At 40.5% G+C, this 18,759-nt stretch overlaps 1 protein-coding gene across 1 annotated transcript in view; it reads left to right on the forward strand.

Moving 5' to 3' along the window:
- Positions 1-2,873: 2,873 nt before the first annotated feature.
- Positions 2,874-18,759, forward strand: part of KIAA1211 (KIAA1211 ortholog) — an 88,932-nt gene continuing 73,046 nt past the window's right edge. The window contains exon 1 of the mRNA XM_018575648.1: positions 2,874-2,987. The gene's annotated coding sequence lies outside the window, so the exon portion shown is untranslated. The remainder of the gene's footprint in view (positions 2,988-18,759) is intronic.

Here is an 18,759-nt window from a genome sequence, read left to right on the forward strand (position 1 = left end):
AGGTTCTATGATTGTAAAAGGGTTCAGAGTACACCAGTTTAACTTGAGAAGTAACCTCACTGTCATTTCTAAGCATTTCAAGAGCGATAGTCTCTCACAGGAAGGTAAACATAGTTATATCAGCTCAACTGCTTACTAGTCTTCTTCATCCACTCTACCCCACTCCATTATTCTGTCTCTAGGAGCTCCCATTACCAGACCCAGACAACCACTTCTTAGGATCTCAGGATTTTAACATTCTCTAACATGGTGCCAAAAGTGTATTTTCCCTATAGCTCTTCTACTGTAGCATACCATATAGTCTTCACTGAGTAAATGGCAGAGTTTGCGAAATCAACCACATAAAGTGGCTGAGGGGTCTTCTAACAGCAATGACTCATGAACTGTATGCTAGCAATGTCATGTCTCATACCCTAAGTAAAGTCAATTTATTTTTCTAAATGCTGCAGTACCTATTTAAACTTGTTCCCCTGTGATTTCATACTCTTAAGGCATGTTTACCAGAAATAGAAACACGGCTGCAGCTATGGAATTCTATAGTTGTGTGAATTTGTAGACCCACCCACTCCAAAGACACAGTTTTGCCTACTATTCATGAAAGCAAACCCATTTTGATCATTTCTAATTGGGCCCAGTGAATACTTCAACCCCCTTTGCAGGGTTCCTGGTGCAAAAAACTGTAGCAATGCTTTTTATGTGTAATAAAAACGGAGGGAGCCTATATTGCTCCCAGCACCTGTTATATTCACGCTGTAAACAGAATGTATTAATTTAGGATGCTGAATCATTAAGGTAACATTTGCGTTCAGGTGCTTTACGTTACAATGAACTGCAGCGGGATACAAAGTTTTCTTGCAGATTGGCTATTGAATACTTTTTGAGAACAACAGCATGTGGCTTCAGTCAATTATTTCCCTTGTTAGGCAGAACTATACATAGTCGAGCAATTCTCTACCCTGATGGATATTTACTTGCAGGAAATAAAAGACAACTATTTCAGGATGCAGAAATGCATAACTCCTACAATAATGATAATAATAGCTCTATAATTTCAGCTCCTACCCACAGAGAGAGGGAAAGACACATTATGTATCTCCATATACCATTGCTTCTACGTTTATTCATTGCTAAATGTTACCAAGTGGATGTGATCACCCTGTTATATGATTTCTATAAATGTTTGAGAACATTGCATGAGCTATACCGTTAATTACCAAAAATGCATCTCACGCTAAAAGACACGTGTTTTTAGGATGGATGTACTTCTATACTTTGTTATAGACTAAACACAAGACAAATATGACCAGTGTGAATGTTGGTTCATTATGTAGATGTTGGAGTTGCGTTATGACAACTGGAAAAAAGAAATGTTGCTAAAAGTAACCAGTTAGATTTTCATTTTCGAACCTAGAGCAAGCACAGTGGGATCATATTGGTTACATGGGTAACAAAGCCATTATTGTTAGTCCTCTGTCATGCCCCTAGTGCAGCGGTTCTCAACCTGTGGGTCGCGACCCAAAAGTGAGTCGCAACTCACTGTTGAGGGGGTCGCAGCATCCACTTCTGCTGCGCTAGGTGAGAGGCTCCTCAGCCTCCTCCTAGCGCGTCAGTGTCAGTCAGCGGGAGGACAGCAGAGGCTGTGAATACAAAAGTGCCGCTATACACACTCCCCGGCCGCTGCAGCGACATATAGTGCCCTGGGAGTGTGTACAGCAGGGCTTTTCTATTCACAGCCGCTGCTGTCCTCCTGCCTCCCATACAATGTGAGCTCTGCAGTAGGTGGGCATCTAAGCAGTGCTGGGGCTGAGAAGGCTGCATGGAGACAGAGCAGGCAAGCAGGTAGCAGGGGTTGGGGAGGGCTTGTATTCTTGTGAGTGTGCTTCTGTTTTTAGTCCCAAGTCCAGCGCCTTACTAATTCTGGAGTCCAGTGCTCCGTTGGGGGTTACCACAACTTGGCAAATGTTACCAAGGGGTCCCAGCCCTAGAAAGGTTGAGAACCACTGCCCTGGCTGTGAGGAACCATAGGCTATATCGCTCCAATGTAGAGTAGAGAGGGTTTCTCCTCGATCTTCCCAACAAAGAAGGTGGAGCAATAATAATATAAGTCCTGGGAGTCCTTAGAACATTAATACACAAAGGTGGTTTAAAAAAAAAAGAAAGATAATTTGATTAGATACTATGGGCAGCAAACAGTTCTTTCTTCCAGTTTTTATAACGCAACGCCAACATCTACAAAGTGAACAAACATTCACATTACAGTATACTGGTCAATGCTTTCTTGGGTTTTAGCTAATAACAAAATATGAAAATAATATATCTTCTGGGGTGAAATGCACCCTAATTATGTTGATCAAACAATCAATGTTCTCAGGTATTTATGGGGCAGAGATCCTGAGTTGAACTTTAAGGATGTTCAGCACTTCTTGAGGCCTCCATTGCATGAATTCTGTATAATCTCTTCAATAGTGCTTCCCTTTTCAGTGGACTAAATAGTAATTTTCCATGTCACATATGTCATAAATCTTGTACTCCATGTTCCCTCTTCATCACATTTTAGCTATAATCATTTTATTAAACATAACATTTATTCTGCACACAAATAGAAATTAAATACTGTACCTTACGTGAAAGGTTCAATGTGCACAAAATTGTGACAGTTAGAAACCTGTACCCACTCCAAAAATTACCCCTTTCATAGGCAAGAATACATTTGGCAGTATTATGCAAGCTGATTTCCTTAAAATGACTAATACTGCAATGTCGTCTATAGTTGTACTGTGTTGAAGGATTGTGCGGCAGGAGGATCTATGATTAATAATCCTTTTTCGTTTTCCAGAACCGTTACTGAGAAATGTGATGTCGATCTTGCCCTGCAATTCTCTGCTAATATGTCCTCTGCAAAATAACAGCAGTTTAGCAAGTGGTGAGAATTCCCAAACTCAGCAAGCGGCTGATTACCAAAACACTGACAAGTCCTTCAACCTAGGGTGAGTAACTGCATGGTGAAGCGTGTCGGTTCAAATGTGATCTGAAAGTTTACCAGCTTGAGAAAAAAGTTTCCTGTCATTTCTTTTTTTAATTTCTACTGAAACTATTTTGTGTGCTTTAAGTTGCGTATATTGAAATGAGGTCTTCTTAGGCAATGTGTGATTTTATATGCAATTTGTGTATTGCGCAATACGTGTTAGGTCTATCACCAAGCAACCAAATGCCCTTTTGATTTCCACATTTCCCGAATGCTGTAATAGTCATTGCTGAGGAATCTGTCATCAAGAAGAGCAGCCTTATTCACACTACTTTTCTCAGGCCAATTATATGCATATTACACTTTTTATTATTCTTGTTATTCATAGTAAAAGCTTGCAGGGCTTTGGAGGTGCTCAAAGTGAAGTTAGAAGAGAGAGGGGAGTGAGCAGACTCTAAAAAAAACTAAACCATTAATTGCTCGGGCAATACCTATCAATATATATTGTATATATGTTTAGCATAATAAAATAACTGTTTTGTTTCCATTATCCTTCTTTGAGTGCCTACTCCCCTCGGCATAAGCATTTCTCAACCATGGCACATGGCACCCTGGGGTGCCCTCTGGCTTCCTCAGGGGTTTCTTGCAATTGTCGCACAGCGTCATGCCTTTCTACGGTGCAGGCGGGCTTCTGATGTGAAGGAGGCTCCTGATGTGAAGGGAGAACTCTGATGTGAAAGGGGAGCTCTGATGTCAAGGGGAGACTGTGATGTGAAGGGGGCTCCTGATGTTAATGTAGAACTCTAATGTGAAAGAGAACTATGATGTGAAAGGAGGGGGCTCTAATGCGAAACACGGCTCTGATGTGAAGGGAGGGTTCTAATGTGAATGGGGGCTCTAATGTAAATGGGGGCTCTGATGTAAATGGGGGCTCTGATGTGGAAAGGGCTCCTGATACCGTATGAAAGGAGGGGGCTCAGATGTGAATGGGGGCTCTGATATAAAGGGTTGGCATCTGATGTGAAAAGAGGGGGTTCTAATGTGAATGGGGTTCCTGATATCAAAGGGGGAGACTTTGTTGTAAAGAGAAACCCCTTTTTGGTGTTTTTGTGTGGGGTCCCCCTTACAATCTATACCAGATCCCTATCTTAGATAAGGGACTGATATGAATTTTGGAGGGCACACCTTATTTTTTTCTATTTTTCCATTTACATTTCATACATTTTAGACTGGGGTGCCTCGGGATTTTTCATATTTTTAAAGGGTGTTGTGACTGAAAAAAGATTTGGAAACAGTGATCTAATACCGTGTTTCCTCAAAAATAAGACACTGTCTTATATTTCTTTGGGCTCAAAAAAATACACTGGGTCTTATTTTCAGGGTAGGTCTTATTTTTTTTAATGTACAACAATCCACACTTATTCTTGTACAACAGTCTACATATATTCATGTACAAAAATATGGTGATCAAGGCAATCAGGGGTGCTATACCTTTCCAAGAGCAATTTGGTAACCAATCGCTGGACAGAATGAGCAAAGTGCACTTTCACTATTGATTCCTCACAGGCGGGAGTGCATTTGGTATCACTCCGCCTGTGACAGGAGCCAGCGCTATAGAGGAAGCATCGGCTTATGCGGCTCTGCTCCCTCCGCTGCCGCCTCGCTTCCTCTAGGGCTGGCTTCGTTGACACCGCTGATTTTCTCCTGCGGCTCCTCAAGTTCCCTCTTATGCCACCACCGGCCCTGGGAGTGGTCACAACTAGGTCTTATTTTTGGGGTAGGTCTTATCATTTAGCAATTCCCCAAAATAGTACTAGGTCTTATTTTTGGGGAAACACGGTATGTGGTCCTCTTCTGGTCCACAACTATGAATCACCCACTCTCTTGTCCATGGTCCTGAAGTCCTTTACTCTTCACTGCAGTATTCTTTATAGTTCTGAAATGCTGCTTGCTCTCCTTCATATATGTGTGAGAACTTATCTATAAGGTCGATCTATAAGTCTGTATAGAGTGCAGAGGTTTGGTTCTGCAAATCCTCTGTCACCAAGTATTGTTATAAAATTGTGTTCTCAGTGTGCGTTCCTGAAAGCTGAACTCCAGCCTTACCTTCAGACTTGCATAGGTGTACAGATTCCTCTCCTGTACTGAAATTGTGATTAAGTCCAACAGAGTCCATCTCATTTCCTTGCTGAAGGACATCCAGCATCATCTAGTTATTTCTTTCACGGCCTTATAGACCCTTTCATTCATTGGATTTTGTTTGTTCAATCATGGAGGCTCAGCTTCACAGGTGGGCATTTCCTAGGGCAGGAACCGGCCTAGGAATGTCCACTCCTCCAGACTGGTACCCACACATCAAGAGATTTTGGTATTTTGCCAGCCTACAGCTTTCACCAGGCTCAGAAGAGGAGAACTGAGGCCAGACCCTTCCACCAGTCATGATCTGCCTAAATTGCATAGAGAAGTACAAAGACCCAGTAATGATGTCACTGGGTCTAACATAAAGTATGTAATAAATATGGAAAGGAGGTAGTAGGAAAAGCAAAATACAAGTGGATTTACCTTCAGCTTCCGGCAGCCAGAGTTTTATCACTTTAGAAAAGCCAATGCTACCATCAGTTATACATGAAAACTATTCTACTGGGCATACTACTCCTGGAAGCAATGTACACTTTGTCCCACATGCCTTTACTTGATCATTGGAAAGCTTTATTTGCCACTGAACATATATATATTGTATACTGTGTGCGATGTTTAACAAGACTGTGAAAGATTATGAAATCTCTGAGCTCTGAAAATTGTTCTGTCTGATTCTTTGGATATGCTGCTCGGTTATATCTTATAAATCAGTTGAAGATTTCTCCAGACATAGGATAATAATGTACTTGGCCTTTTCTCAGTATATGTGCATGCAACGGAACCTGAATGACTCAGACAACTGGGGAATTATAAAAAAATATTATTAAAATGGTTGAAAGCTTAATTGGACTTTCACTTTAATGCAGCTAAATACATTCCAGGGGCTTAACCAAGTGTCTAACAGGAGGTTTTCTTTAGAAATCAGCCATAGCCTAAGTAGAAAAGCCTGCCCACCACCAGTATGCTGTAAAGAGGTATCCTTGCTCTCTGTGTGGAAGCAGTGGTCTCTCTGCAGAAATCTGACACACGCACTGTGTGAGTCATCGCTAGAGCTCTCCAATAAACATGGAGCATGAACTTTGTTGATTGCAAACCTCTAGCTCTGATGCACTTTTGCAGAGAGACCATTGCTTCTACCCAGAGAACAAGGGTCCTTTTTCTATGGCATGCTGGTAGGGGACAGGCTTTTCTATTGAGACTGTGGCTGCTTTCTACAAAAAGGAACTGTAAGACTTTGCAGGTCTTTAAGGTGGCCATACACTTTACAACCATCGCAAGACCTTAGTACTTAAAAAAAGTACGATCTGCCCATCTTGGACAGGCAGATCGTACTTGCGATCATCGCAAGCCCGCCCCCTTGAAGGGCGGGCATGCGATGACTGCAATGAGGGGCGGGCTTGCAAGGACGGCAAACGGGCAGTGTGCGCGTGCGCACACCGGCCCGTTCGTCAGTTGTCGAACCAGCAGGCCACTCACTCGCCGAGAATTGTACGATTCCCGGCGGGTTTTCCAGCCTGCGTGTTCGATGGAAGACGTGCGACCGTACAGTAGAAACGGTCGCACGCCTTCCATACACTGTACGATTCTCGTACGATCGCGGGATTTCCCGCGATTCTCGTACGAGAATCGTACAGTGTATGGGCACCTTTAGTTTTTCTGTACCTAGAATGTAATCAACTAATGTAAACTAAAAGTTCAGTTAGGCTTTAACGTACTTACATTAGTTGAATTTACATTTATTTAATTTGCTTTCTTAGTTTTGCATAAAGTAGGGAAGGGTTAAGACACCAGGGCCTTTTGTGTGTGTGAATCACCCTAGCAGAGATGCACACAACAATAAACACCTGACAGGTCTTACACTTCTATACCTACACTTTGATCCAAAACTAAAAAAAAATATTGACTTTACATACACTTTATAGTTTTACTAATAAACACATATTTGTGTGTGTATATATATACTGGTGAAACTCGAATAATTAGAATATCGTACAAAGTTCATTTATTTCACTAATGCAACTTAAAAGGTGAAACTAATATATGAGATAGACTCATTACATGCAAAGCAAGATAGTTCAAGCCGTGATTTGTCATAATTGTGATGATTATGGCTTACAGCTCATGAAAACCACAAGAACCCCAAATCCACAACCTCAAAAAAGAAGATTATTACATGCAATCAATAAAAAAAGGATTGTACATAGAACAATATCGGACCTCTGAAAAGCACAAGCATGCATATGTACTCAGTACTTGGTTTGGGCCCCTTTTGCAGCACTTACTGCAATTACTTTTGCACAATATTCTAATTATTCGAGTTTCACCTGTATATACAAATGAAACCTCGAAAAATTAGAATATTGTGCAAAAGTTCATTTATTTCACTAATGCAACTTAAAAGGTGAAACTAATATATGAGATAGACTCATTACATGCAAAGCAAGATAATTCAAGCCGTGATTTGTCATCATTGTGATGATTATGGCTTACAGCTCATGAAAACCCCAAATACACAATCTCCGAACATTTTTGGCAGTGTGGGCAGGTGCCAAGTCCTGCTGGAAAATGAAGTCAGCATCCCCATAGAGCTTGTCTGCGGAAGAAAGGATGAAGTGCTCCAAAATCTCCTGGTAGACGGCTAAATTGCATTAGTGAAATAAATTAACTTTTGCACGATATTCTAATTTTTCGAATTTCACCTGTATATATATTCAAAGAGATAGGATGCAACAAACTTCAAGCTTTTAATTCATCCTTTAAAGGAGCACAAATCTTCATTAGTTTCACAAAGATTGTGTATGCTTCTATTTGTGCTCCATGGAAGGATGAATTCAAAGTTTTTACTTGCTTTGAAATGAGGGCAATGCATCCCAACTTTGTGATTATTTGAGTTAGAGATGGCTTGATGCAGACACCAGGCGGCATTTAGGAACTTTGTGCTATGTGAACCTCACCCTGCTCCTATCCAGAGTGCACCTTTAACACAGAAAACCAACTAGCGTCTGTCACAACTATTACAAATGATGCCACTCCCCACATTGGACCATAAAAATAATGAAAGTACAAGGTCAAGGAGATCTTGATAAGTTACCAAAAGATACAGTAGAGCATGGCATGTCAGGGTGGAGAGCAGGAGCAGATCGGGGAACGTCTGTCCCCGATCTGCTCTGTGATCAGTGAAGCGGGGAGCGCTGTGCTCTCAGCACTTCCTGCTTCACAACTATCCAAAGCGAGCTGAAGTGCTGGGTAAACAGACGATCAAGCACAATCCTGTGCTTGATCGTCTGTATTGGAGGGCAAGAGAGACATCAGGAGTCTAATAGACCCCTGATGTCTCCATAAAGAGAACCTGTCATCTTGAAATTCTGTTACATAGGGGCTTGTTATACCCTTTCTGATAGCAAAGGTGAGTGATCGTTCCGTCCACACCTATGTTTGATGACAATTTTACCCAATAGACCTCCTTGAATTTCAATTCACTGCCTCTGCAGAAGAGAAAACTTGCAAGTTAATCAACCCATCTGATTTTGTAAAGCACTGCATATAAATGCTTTATAACAATAATAATAATTTCACCTGTAACTGAATTATTACATAGAAGTGTGTTGGGGGAAGTGTGTTGGTTGGACAAGAACACTTAACTTCAGAAAGGCATACTTTGATAAGCTGCGCCAGCTAGTATGCGACACCGAATGGGACAATCTATTCCTCACCGATATTCAAAAAGGGGTCAAGATGCCAACCTGGGAACTACAGATCAGTCAGTCTATCATCAATAGTATGCAAACTGTTAGAGGGAATGATAAAGGACTACTTAGTAGAGTTTGTTCATGATAATGGTATAGGAAATGATAATCAGCATGGGTTTAGGAAGGAGGCTATGGACATAGATGAAATGTTGTGTACATGGATAGAGAACTGGCTACAGGAACGTGTCCAGAGAGTATCGATAAATGGCTCCTTTTCAGATTGGTCTAGGGTCATGAGGGTCGTGCCTCAGTGTTCTGTGCTAGGCCCCATACTATTCAACCTGTTTATTAACGACAACGGGGAAGGCGTGAAGAGCAATGTTTCTGTGTTTGCTGATGATACTACAATTGGGAGGGTAATAGACATGGACTTAGACACTAGAACATTACAGGAGGACCTGGATAAAATAGGGGTGTGGGCAACTGTATGGCAGATGAGGTTTAATGTCGATAAATGTAAAGTTATGCACTTTGGGGTTAAAAATAGGCAAGCAGATGACACAATAATAGGAACTCCACTAGGGAAGTCAGAAATGGAAAAAGATCTGGGGGTCATTGTAGACCACAGATTGAATAATAGCTTGCAATGCCAGGCTGCAGCAAACAAAGCTAGCAGAGTACTGTCTTGTATTAAAAAGGGAATGTACTGCAGAGACAAGTCTATAATTTGGCCACTTTACATATCACTGGTTCGGCCTCCTGTGGAGTATGCGGTCCAGTTTTGGTCACCAATCCACAGAAAGGATATCCTTGAGATGGAGAGAGTCCAGAGAAGGGCAACCAAACTAATTAAGGGGATGGAGGAACAAAGCTATGAGACAAGGTTACTAAATCTAAACATGTTCACGCTGGAAGTGAGGAGATTAAGGGGGGATATGATTTTGATGTACAGGATGTTCAATGGTGATAGCAACATCAGCAATAAACTTTTTACGGTAAACTCCATAACAAGGACTAGAGGCCACCACCTAAAATTGTTGGAGAAAAGATTTCAGCACAAGAGGCGCAGTGGCTTCTTCTCAGTTAGAGCGCTTAGCGCCTGGAACTCGCTGCCGCAAGCAGTGATTTCAGCTGGGAGTGTTGAATCATTAATTTGGACGATTTCCTCAGAGACCGTAACATACAGGGGTACAGGTACACATAAGAACAAGTTCACACAGGGACTCATACACACGCATACACATGCAGAATCACATGCATACACGCAATAGGTTGGACTTGATGGACCTGTGTCTTTATTCAACCTCAAATACTATGTAACTAACTGGATGAGCCCTTTAATAATGTATTCAATTCTAAGAGACCTATTACTACGTTCTATAAATCATCTTTGTATGCAAAGCTGCTGATGCAAATAATGAAAGTAATCTAATGGTAATGCTATGCATATGCATTAAACATTTCTGTGGAACACAGACTAGTATTATTAGCAGGCCAAATGCTCTTATTCAGTAGAAATTAAGTATTCTCTTGTCACATGCTTGTGTTGGTGGCTGAACAATATTGCTTTGTTTTTAGTTTTCATTCATTTAGTTATATTATTTCTACACTCATCATATTACTCAATAAAGCACCAATAATCAGAGCCATAGATTTAGGGAGTGTTTTGCTCCTTTGCAACATTCAAGTTAACTTTGAGATTCTAATTCCCGCCAATCTGCAGATAAGCCATTCACACCATTGTTTTAGCCACAGGGGACACAGGGGAGACAAATTCCATATTCTTGCACTGTTTCCTTGGTGGCCCAATCGATACGGGATAGCTGAAGCACGTTTAAAGTAGAGCTAAACCGAATTACTTAATTCTCATATAAGATTTATCATGGTAATTTAATTTCAAAAGTTTTGGTTCTTTTTAAATATGCAGCTTTCGTTTAAAGAATACCTGATGATTCTTCCATGAAGATCATTTGTTCAGGCTCTTATGAAGTGACAACTGTCTCCTAATCATGCTTATGCATTGTCACAGTGTAATTTGCTGCCCTGTTGGAGGCTAGAGGGCACTTTGCCATTACACATTATGCAGGCCTGTTCCATCATTGTCATTTTCAGGAAGCAGGTTGAGAACAATGAGGTGTAGCCAGTGCTGGGAGGACAAGGTCTTTAGCACCCAAGGCAAAAAAAGTCAAGGTGTGCCCCCTTCTATGAGCCGTGAACATGGTTGCAGGTCCTGCCCTTTTTGTGCCTCCCCTTCTGCTAAAGCGGCCAAGGAGGCAGCCTCTTCTGACTAATCCTCAGCCCAGCCCTGGGTGCAGCTAACTCTGGAGCAGCATGTAGACAGCAAGGGCTGCAATGCCTGGAGGGGATTGAGATGCAAAAAAAAACAACTTAAAAAAGGTGAGAATTGTATTTCGAAAAAAGTAATGGCCATTCTTTATGATTCACTGTGATTTTGCAAACCAAATGTCATTGAGTTAAGATTTAGATCTACTTTAAGCCAAGGGTAAACTATATTAGCTAGGGTCATTGTTAAAGCAATAAAAATATAATGAATGCCCACAGCCCCTACAAGGCTCCATGTTGTTACTGCTCCTGCAGCTTGAAAGTGGCACAGGGCTCTGTCTGGATGTGCATCTCATTAATGGCCTGTTGAAGATATTCAAGCAAGACTACAAAGAGTATCCCAACAATCAAATAAAGCCCTATAGCCAAAATATGGTATAAATCTATAATGTAGGGATGCACCGATACTGATACCAGTATCGATATCAGTGCCGATACTGAGCACTTGCACAAGTACTCGAACTCATGCAAATGCCCCGATTCCAAAAACCGATACTGGCGCTTTCATTATTACAATTGTAGAGGCTGCCTTAGGTACTGTGCTTGCGGGGGACCTTGAGGCAGCCTTCTTGGGAACCACATGATGCCTGTTTACAGCGCTCCTTTTGGTCTGTACATCTCCCCCTCCTGAGACCCTCCGCCCGAGACATTAGGCGAGCACCCCAGAGCAGAGCAGCAGCACAGAGTATGTAGCAATACATATACTGTTATTCTGCATTGTTGTATGATGTATTGCTGGCATTTGTAGTCCTCCATATCCGCTATCATTCTTCATTGCTGTATAATGTATTGGTGAGATTTGTAGTCTTCTATAGCTGATGGTATTATTCTGCATTGCTGTATAAAGTATTGCTGGGATTTGTAGTCCTCTATAGTCAGTGCCATTCTGCATTGCTGTATAATGTATATCTGGGATTTGTAGTCCTCTATAGCTGATGATATTATTCTGCATTGCTGTATAATGTATTGCTGGGATTTGTAGTCCTCCTTATAGCTGATGGTATTATTCTGCATTGCTGTATAATGTATTGCTGGGATTTGTAGTCCTCCTTATAGCTGATGGTATTATTATGCATTGCTGTATAATGTATTGCTGGGATTTGTAGTCCTCCTTATAGCTGATGGTATTATTCTGCATTGATGTATAATGTATTTCTGGGATTTGTAGTCCTCTATAGCTGATGATATTATTCTGCATTGCTGTATAATGTATTGCTGGGATTTGTAGTCCTCCTTATAGCTGATGGTATTATTCTGCATTGCTGTATAATGTATTTCTGGGATTTGTAGTCCTCTATAGCCAGCACCATTCTGCATTGCTGGGATTTTTAGTCCTCTGTAGCCAGCACCATTCTGCATTGCTGTATAATGTATTGCTGAGATTTGTAGTCCTCTATAGCTTGGAGTCAGTGGCAGAACTACCAGGGTCGCAGCATTTGCAGTTGCGACTGGGCCCTGGCAATCGTTCTGGAAAAAATTGTATTGTGTATCCCTACTAAATTGTAATGCAGCAAGACCATATGATGTGATAAAAAAAATTACTTTAAGAAAGTATTGTAAATCATATAAAAGAAATTTGGCACACCCTGGGGCCAAATAAGACCCAACTGGCAAATGTAATGTTCACTATATCCCTAACAGTCTGTCCAGATAGATTTTGACCAATCTAGGTATTTAGTATAGACAGCTAGGATAGATACAATAAGCATGACATTTACTAGCTGGGTCTCATTTGGCTCCAAGTCCTGCCAATAAAAACAATATTTTCACCATTTGTTTTTGCTACCACTTTTAGCCTTGTCTGAATATAAATGGTGAATTTAGCTCCATTCAGTCCATTGAATCTCTTATTGATTTAGATGAATACCCCATGATGGCATTGTAACAGTTCTGGAACAGAAGCTAACTGTAAATTTACTGTTTCAATTGTTCGCAACATGTCTTCCAGACAGGACAGGATGGCACTCTGAATTTACTAACACTAGGATCTGGTAGTATATTTTTATAGGCCAAAAGCATTTCATACACAGAAGATTGTAATTCCTTCCTTTTCTTTTCTTTGCTTCCTTCCTTTTTCCTTATTTTTTTTTCCATTCTACCTTCTTTCCTTTCTTCCCTCCTTCCTACCTTTTCTCTTCCTTCCTTCCTTTCTTTTCTTTTGCTTCTTTCCTTCCTTCTTTTCTTCCTTCTAACCTTCCCTCATTTCTTTCATCCTTCCTTCCTTCCTTCCTTCCTTCCTTCCTTCCTTCCTTCCTTCCTTCCTACCTTCGCTTCCTTTTCTATTGCTTCTTTCTTTCCTTCCTTCTTTTCTTCCTTCTATCCTTCCCTCATTCCTTTCTCTCTTCTTCCTACCTTTTCCTTTCTCCCTACCTTTTCCTTCCTTCCTTTGTTCCTTCATTTGTTCCTTCCTTCTTTCCTTCCTTGTTTCACACAAGATTATAATTCCTTTCTTCTTAACTTCATTTCTTCCTTCTTTCATCTTTTCCTTCCTCCTCTCTCCGTCCTTTCTTTCTTTGTTCGTTGTTCTTTATGTTTCTAGACTCAGCCATGATATATTTATCACTTTTTGTCTATACAGTATATTCTTATTTGAAATGATTATATTATTTTCAGCCGCTATACATTTATTGATGCCTGATGCTGCCAATATGGTTTTTACAGACACCACAGGCTGGAACTGTCCTTTGCACATTAGAGGTTGGCCTGATATGTAACATGATAGGCTGGTAATATACATTATATTGAATACAATATCAAACAGCGTGTTGTTAGAGTCTTATTGAGAAAAAGCTAAAAAGCTAACTAAACTAGATTTCAGCTAGAGGTGAAGACACTACAGGACAGCCTAGTGAAGGAATGGGGTATGGTATTCCATACAGATTTATAGCTGACTGTGAATATACCTTATATAAGCATTGATGATATAAGATGAACTGTCACCATTATTAGTTGAATTGGTAAACCACTCCGGTAACCTGAGAAGACGTACTTCTGATTATAATAAATTGTCTGTATAATTGGAGACCTGTCTCCTTAGGAAACGTTTGTTGTTCACTTTCCATTTGCTTCTCCAGTAAGATGTCTTAAAAGGCAGAGCTGAATGTGGGTAATCTGAGTATTGCTGTGTGGAAAGGTGCTGGCTTTCCCTCTCTGTACAAAGTCAACTATTAGCTAACACACTGCATAATTCCCAGATAACATAGGCACAGAGATTGTTTAATAACAGATGCTTTTATAAAATAAATGATAATAACAGATAATGAAAATAAAAAAATGACTGTGTTAGAGAAGAAAATTAGGTTTTGCTGTTCAGAGAAAAGTTCACAATATGTTGAAAATGCAAATAAAAAATACCATTGATGAACCAAACAAAATCTTATAGCCATGGACAGCCAATATATAAAGGACCTACACATAAACACACACAGGTATACATTCATGACTAAGTCTATACCGCTAGGGGGTCTCACATGACCATTGGATCTATTTATGAACAATTTCCAGGGCCCCTCATTCTGGGAATATCTTTGACAATTCATGAATAAGCCCCCAAAAAACATCCCTAATATATTTTTTTCCCAGTTAAAATGTATTATCATATAATACTACATATTTAATTCATTTTATTACAGGTATTTATATAACGCCGACAATTTACGCAGCGCTTTACATAGTTGCACATTCACATCAGTCCCTACCCCCAAGGAGCTTACAATCTAAGGTCCCTATCTCACATGCATACATAGAGGGCCAATTAACCTACCAGCATGTCTTTGGATTGTGGGAGGAAACCGGAGTACCCGGAGGAAACACATGCAAGCACAGGGAGAACATGCAAACTCCTTGCAGATAGTGACCCTGGCCGGGATTCGAACCGGGGACCCCCAGTGCTGCAAGGCAGAAGTGCTAACCACTCCGCATATTGACCTCTAGATGGAGCTGAGGATCATGGGGAATATGTATTTATTCCCTATGCTCCTCAGCTCCATATAGTGGCCATAACGTAGTATTACATGACAATACAGCTATTTTCTGTACCAGTTAAGACCACCTTTCACATATTAAGCTCTGTCTGCCTTGTATATGATGTAGAAGGAAGACATTGTGCTAGTTTTCACTTACAGTAGTACACTGCATATTGTAATGATAGCAGAGACTGCTACATGTAACATTTCACAGGAACATTTGTAATTGTTCATATGGCAATATATAAATAAGATTTCTCCTATATGTCGCTCATTTGGAGGGAATGTCCCTATTTTGTAGCTCTCTTTTCTCCTCAGCCATCCCTCTTTTTGGTCAGATGTATAAACTGCTAAGTAAAAATGTATTACCAAAAGTGTTAAACTACACTAATGCTTTCATCCGACCTCAATAATAAACTCCAATAATTTTTTGCATATTCATTTTTTTTATGCACTGCTCCAATTTACTTCTTCTGAATCTATAGTCTTGTGTTTCTGTGTGCTCAAAAACAACACCTTCGTAAAATTTATTTATTTTTTAAAATGCAAACACTTTTAAATTGCAAGGGGGGGGGGGGGTAACAAAGAGTCCAAACAAAGCAAATTCTGCTACTTCATAAATTCTGCTCCTACTTCTGCACCAGACACAGCTTTGAGAGCAGGGGAATGTAGCTGCTTGCTCCACTAACGTACTCAAAGAGATGCTGCCTGCCGCAACGTTCTCAGACTGCCTCATTAAAGGGACATCCTTGATTAAAAGAGATACTTTAGTTCTGCTTTAAGATAAGCTATATGACTGATTTGCTATGGGGATGATAAAATACTCCCTGAAGGCCATCCGTTATCCCATTCTAATGGTAACTTAGATGTGCATTCTACCACATTTGAAATGATGCACTGATGTTTTTTAGGCATCGCTAAATGTCTCGCACTTTCAGCTAAAAAAACAAAACACATTGTTGGGTTTGTCTTGGGTAGTTGAGAAATCAGTCCCACATGGGTATAATTTGGTATTTAATTGTTTATTTTTAAGGCATGAGAGTACATGCCATTGTTTGTACATGTACTCCATATGTGTGTATTATGCATAAATCTTGTTGTAGCTGATCAACTGTTTTAAAAAGACAATTTATCACATGTAAGCAGGGGTGTGGCAGGAGGCGTGTCTATTGCCTACATAATTTGTAATGAAAAGTATCCCTCTTTCTAATCTCAGACATTTGGAAGGTAATAAATAGCCAGTGGCACAGAGTACTACAGTAGGCATTTCCAAAATACACTAAAACTTACATCGCTGAACAAACCAAGTACAGAATTCACCTTCTTCTTCCTGTACATGATTATATAGTCTTGTAATTTATAGGTACAGTACAGGTGCACTTTAGCATGTAAATTGCTGGAAATGCAATATATATATATATATACCTCTCCATCCACATATTTTTAAATCTTTTCCCTGGGGCTAGCACATGCAAATTGAAAGTCTTTAGTGGTTTAATGTTAGAAATATCCATGCATGGGTTAACTGTTGTTTTTGGATGTGAATGTATTGGAGGCAGGCCTTGTCTTATATTATTCATAACATGTGTCTGTGCAATTTAAAATTTTTGTTTCAGTAATCCATAGGAGCAGCATGGCAGATGAAAGAGAAGCAAAGCAGGATGCTCAGGAGGAATTGCTGAGTACTAAGGTTTCAGGTAAACAAGAACAGGCCTTTGGATTGCAAATTAAGGACAGAATCCATGCTAATTAGCTTGTGTGTGGTTGTGTTTTATTGTGCATGTTTTTTTTTACCTTTGCCCAAGGTCATAAACACATAAAACATAGAGCAAACTACATGTATATATGCATTAGCATTTATTGTGGAGAAATATCTAAATTGTTAAGAACTTAGTTACACTTTCTACTATAAAACGTCTTGCCATAATTTAAAGTACAACATACATAGGTGGCTGGGTGTCAGATGGACTATAGAAATAAAAAAGGAGAATTATATAAAACTGTCCATACATTGGCCACTGACCAACGGACACTCCATATTCTCTATAGCAATAAACTTGGCTATCCAGAGAGATGACCACACCTGGTGGGGGATCGCGCTTCCCACGCGTGAGGTGTCGCCTAGGTGTGCACCGGCCCTGACAAATATGGGTGTTTGGTGTGTTCATACAGAATGTTTTATAATGAGGGAAAAATCTATTGGTTTGAAAATCACCCAAACCCAAATATGGACTGGTTATCAAAAGAGTAAGTCTAGCATAAATTTACCCTGCCAATAATTTCTATGTGTTTAGGCAAATAGCAAATAAGCAAATACAGCGCGGAAATACGTGCATGAGATCTCTCTTATCTCCAATACATTTTCTAAATAAATCCTGTTATTCTTATAATTTAGGAAGACAGCATAGCTTGGTCAGTGATCTTTCTTTCCCCACTGCTGTTAAGCAATGATCCCAGCCTGCTGACTGGACAATGAGGAACGGTAATACATTGTTAAGGTTATCCATTTGCTTGCCCCTCCAACAAGCATATTCAGGAAGGGAGATTGATAGCGTTGTGTAGTTCAGGCCTAATTGGTTCAGAAGGTTCATATCAAGACAGAGTCAAGTACTCATGGTGCTCTAAAGGAAATAAATAATTTAAAGTGCAACTAAACGTTTGTGGCCCACTGGGAGTCTTGCCATAATATGCAAGCATGCATATTTGGACATTATGGCACACTTCCCTGCAAGTACTGTCCAGTGATGCAATGCTGTTTCATTGGCGGTGCTTCCATCGTCTCCAGGTCTTCTTGGTTCAGAGTCTTTGGCTGTATTGAATGGCTGGGCCAGGGTGACTGAGATCATCCCAGGACCACAGCAAGGCAAGATTGTACACTAAGCTACACATGTCATCCTGCACAAAGAGAGGGAGCAGCAGTGACTGGTCTTTATTACAAGGAAACTCCTATACAGAGGCAAGGTAAAAAAGTTGCTTGATTACTCTACAAATCGGCACGAAATACACAAAGGACACTAACAGGGCTTTTCACAAAAGGGTGAAAGGTTTGGAGAAGGCAGGAGAAGTGAACAATCTAGGCCAAAATAGCTGATTTGGAAAAAGTCTCCAATTCAGCTCACTTTCCAGTTCAGCGATGTTGTCCTAGATTTTTTACTTCTCCTGCTTTCTCCAAACTCTTCACCCTTTTGTGAATAACCCTTTAAGGTTCAAGTTAGAATACACATGACACATGTGTTTAGAAAATATTTTTTTAACCCAGAGTTCAGCTTTAAAGCAGACCTTCCATGGCAAATGGGAGGTCTGCATTGTTTTGCCAGGCCCCTGTCACCCCAACACAAATGGCTTTAAAAAGTAATTTGCTGGGTTTGCCTCCCCCCCCCCAAAAAACTTGGCCCTGGTCTCTGAGGCTTACAGGAGGCACAGATAACCTTATAGCTGGAAGCTCAAAATCCTACAAGAATGCAATCCAGCCCATTGTAACAATTTATTCTCATGGGATCTCACAATCCCAGCTTGCCGGGAGGCATGGTGATGTCACCTCCTGGAAGCATCAGAGGCCAGGACTGAGGTAATTTGTTTTTGAGTGAACAGTTTGTTTACCAATGGCTTTTTTAGGCAGTTGTGTTGCGGGGCGGGGCGGGGGGGGGGGGGGCATTTA

The sequence above is a fragment of the Nanorana parkeri genome, unplaced genomic scaffold (genome assembly GCF_000935625.1).
Source record: "Nanorana parkeri isolate BGI_ZX_2015 unplaced genomic scaffold, ASM93562v1 scaffold54, whole genome shotgun sequence".
Lineage (NCBI taxonomy): Eukaryota > Metazoa > Chordata > Amphibia > Anura > Dicroglossidae > Nanorana > Nanorana parkeri.